Below are 4,112 nucleotides of genomic sequence, written 5' to 3'. Positions count from 1 at the left end.
CATAAGATGCAAACATGGAAATTTGTTGCATATGCAGACTTCTTGGTCGAAATCGAATCCCGGTAGACGATTTGGGTCATGCCCCTACTATGGTGTATGTTACTTTTCTTCAGTTATTCGATTTTGTTTAACTGATGTGAATGTTAATACCATAATATATTATTTTTATTTTTTCATTCGAACAATTGTAATTTTTTTTAATGGAGAGATAGAGAGGAAATCGATCCAAGATCCCAATTTATCCTCCCAAAATTGGTGAACAAAATCAAAGAGTTGGAAGAGACAGATTCAAATCAATGAACAACAAGTTCTGATTGATAATTTGACAAGAGAGAAGAGGTTCAAACGAAGAAATTTGAAATGGTGTACGTTTGATTGGAAGGTCATTTTATGTATTTTGATTTGTGTTGCAGCCTTGTTCATGAACAACCTATTTCAAAGTAGGAATCTTTCAAGTATTGAAGTAATTGAATTGTCATAGCGTATGTCAGTAGTTAATAGTGAAAGGATTTGAAAATCTATATTGATTGTCATATGTATTATGAGAAATTTTGTATATCAATATCATTAATCTTTTCGATTGTAAAACATGTCTTTAGTAGACATAACACCATTTTTAAGAGTGTCTATACTACGACAAATAAGTATAAGCATAACACAATTTGTAAGAGAAATGACCTTTAATAGACATAATCAATTGTAAAATAGGCCTTACACAATGTCAAATTACAATAAAAGATCAAAACAAAAACATAATTTGATGCTCAATACTAGTATATCATCAATAAAAATGGGAAATGTTTTCTTGCCTACTTAAAACAGTACTGCAATATCATTACTTCCTAGATTGGATTGGTTGAACTACTTCTTCTTGATTTTCTCTGTTCCCCTCTCATTTGTTGAAGTTTTCTTGTTGTGATTGCTGCTTTTCCATTCCATTTCAACTTGGGTGCAGTACTTGATTTGTAACCAATATCACCAATAACATCAGCAGATTTTGTCACCTTTGCTGAACCAGTAGAGAAGATCTTACAACTTGACATCCCAGGCTGTATTCAAAGTATGAAATAATACTGACTGAATTTGTATTTAAACATTAAAAAATAGTATAACTGAATCAATAGAAAACACTTACATTAAGAGCATTGAATCCATCTTCAGCTTGAAACACACCCATTCCAATGACTGCTTGCCTTTTGTATGAGGTTGTGTTCCCCTACCCCTTCGTCTTCCTTTGTTACTATTATCTGGCGATGGACATGTAAAAGGTGCACTAGGTGTTGCAGGTGGTCTTCCTCTTGCACTCTTTGCATGTGTTGCAGATGCATTAGGTGCACTAGGCATGGCAGGTGATCTTCCTCTTGCACCTTTTGTAGGTTCTGCAGATGCACTAAGTCCTGGAGATGCACTAGGTGCAGAAGGTGGCCTTCCTCTTGATCTCTTTGCAGATCCTGGAGATGCATTAGGTGTTGCAACAGATGGTCTTCCTCTTGACCTCTTTGCAGGTCCTGGAGATGCACTAGGTTTTGCATGTGGTCTTCCTCTTGACCTATTTGTAGAATGCTTAGCTTCTGTTTGTGCTTTCTATATACATATAGTTAAAATAAATGTAATTATTACATATGAGAGTACTATCACATACCAAATTAAAGTTAAAGATTTTACCTTTGATCTGCCTAAACCTGAAGTTTTGCGCTTTTCATTGTCTGTATTTGATGGTTCTTCCATTGCTGATGACTTAACCCTTTGTGGACGTCCTCTCTAGTTGTGGCCTAAACATTACAGTTACTACATGTCATGGCAAGTCCAGTTCTAGGTAGCTTTTTAGATTTTTTACTTTTACCAGCTTCCTTCTTTCTAAGTTTACCTGGCCTGCCAAGCATGCTTTTTATTTCAGGTGGTGTAACTGTGGGTTTAGTAGATTCAGGTCACATCTCCAAGTTTGTGACTGGTTGAAGGATATTGGCATAAGTCTTAAAGTAAGTTGCCTTACTATAAAATTTGTCAATGTAGTGAAGGGGTTCACCTTTCTTAAAGTAAATGGCAGTCACAGCATGTGCACATGGTATGTCTTTTAACTGCCATACCCTACAACTACAAATCCACCTACCAAGATCCACACTATGTTGAAATGGTCCTTTTCTCACTTCAAACCCATCAACTCCATTAAATTCAATATTACAATTCATTGACCTATCAATATTCTCTTATGATACCTTTAGACACATTGGAGAAAAATCACACATCCAATTATTTGTGAACTCTCTTAACTTGGCTATTCTAGTCATCATTTTTACTCTTATCTCTTCAAGCATAGTGATAATTGTCTTGTGCCTATGTCAAGATCCATGAATTAAAGTACTCAGACAAATTGTTATCTACAGAATCACATTTTACTTGAGTATTAAAGTAAACCTTACACCAGAACTCTATGTTGTAGTACATAAGATAATCCATCATTTTTTCTGGACCAAGAAACTCTATTTTTGCAACATTTTTCCTCAATTGAGATTCAAAGGTACTCTTTGCAATAGATCAAAACTGTTGTCTTCTTTGGAGACCTCTCTAGTCCTTAGCCCAGTTAGCTAAGATGTGTCTAGCACACATTCTATGTTCAGCAACAGGTAAAATTTTTTGAATTGCTCCTATTAATCCTTGTAATAGATCTAGATATGTTATAATAACAAATATCTGAAAATTGATAAAGACAGATACAAAATGAAAAATAGTACATATACCTTCTGCATATCTGTAATCAGGGTAAGATTTTCACCATCTCCTAGTCCTAGATCATCCTTCAAAAGTTTGATAAACCATGTCCATGTCTCTTTTTTTTTCATACTCAACTACTGCCCAACCAAGTGGCAGCATCTGGTTATTACCATCTCTGGCCACAGCAACTGACAATTGTCCTCTACAAACCCCTTTAAGGAAACAACCATCTAAACCTATGAATTTTCTGTAATTTTGAAATGCCTTTTTCAATGGATCAAAACATATGTAAAAGATCTGAAATACTGGCCTACTAAGAGCATCAAGTTCACCAAGTTTAACAACACAAGTGCTCCCTGGATTGGTCCTCAACAGTTCATCTTTATAGTCAAGAATTTTCCCAAATTTCACAACATGATCACCCATGATTTCTTTTAATACTTTAGCTCTTGCCCTCCTAACAGTAGTCTTGGTAACATGAATTTTAAACTTTTTCCTTATCAACTCTTGCAACTTGAAAACTCTTATATTTGGCTGCTGATTAATCCTCTTTCTAAAATGTGTAGCTATGAACTTTGCATTACACAAATAGTTTCTAGTTGTGCTGTTACAATTATGCTTTGGATTGTAAGTCTTTATCATGAAATCATTTGTTGATTTGTCAAGACATGCAAACAAAAGCCATGGACAAACTTCCTTGCACCTACATCTAACTCTTTTTGGCTCATTCACACACTTTTCTATTTGAACTCTCCTTTGGACAGCATGTTTACTTACTGCTCTTCTAAATTCATTCACATCTGCAAAAACCATACCAACTGCCATACAACATTCTTGGCATAGGATCATGTATAATTTTTTGATTATTTGGCCTCATTCTTCTTGGTAACTTTACACTTCTTGGTAAATTTACTCTTTCAAATTCAACACATTCATCACTAAATTCACCTTCATCTATTTCAAAACTTTCATCATCAGAACTTGCAAAATAAGGCTCATCACCTCCTAAGCATCCTTCAACACTTTACCTGTTTGAGTTTCATCAAAACCTAAATATTGTCCAGCTTCACCTACTGGTACCTCTTCATTATCAGTTGGTACTCTCTCTTTTCTTTTTCTTCTTTGAAAAGATCTCTTTTCAGTCGTCAACTCCCTAACCTCTTCATGCACATCACTATCATAGTCCTCCTCCTCATCTCCCACCAATCCACATTCAGACTCAGAACTATCTTCTGTTGAGTAATCAAAACCCTCTTCTTCTAAGAAATAAGATTCAACAGGGCCTGAAACTAGATCATCAACATCTTCAGTGACAACCTTAGTTGTGGAAGGAGATCTAGGAGGAGCAGTTATAGTGGTAGGATTTGTAATGGAATGAGTACCAGTGAAAGGAGATTTAA

General features: G+C 35.2%; 1 pseudogene; it reads right to left on the bottom strand.

The window, feature by feature from the left end:
• Positions 1-842: 842 nt before the first annotated feature.
• Positions 843-2,189, bottom strand: LOC107016554 (annotated as a pseudogene).
• Between the last annotated feature and the right edge of the window lie 1,923 nt (positions 2,190-4,112).

Source organism: Solanum pennellii, chromosome 4 (assembly GCF_001406875.1).
Source record: "Solanum pennellii chromosome 4, SPENNV200".
Lineage (NCBI taxonomy): Eukaryota > Viridiplantae > Streptophyta > Magnoliopsida > Solanales > Solanaceae > Solanum > Solanum pennellii.
This window is presented reverse-complemented; position numbering and strand designations above follow the sequence as displayed.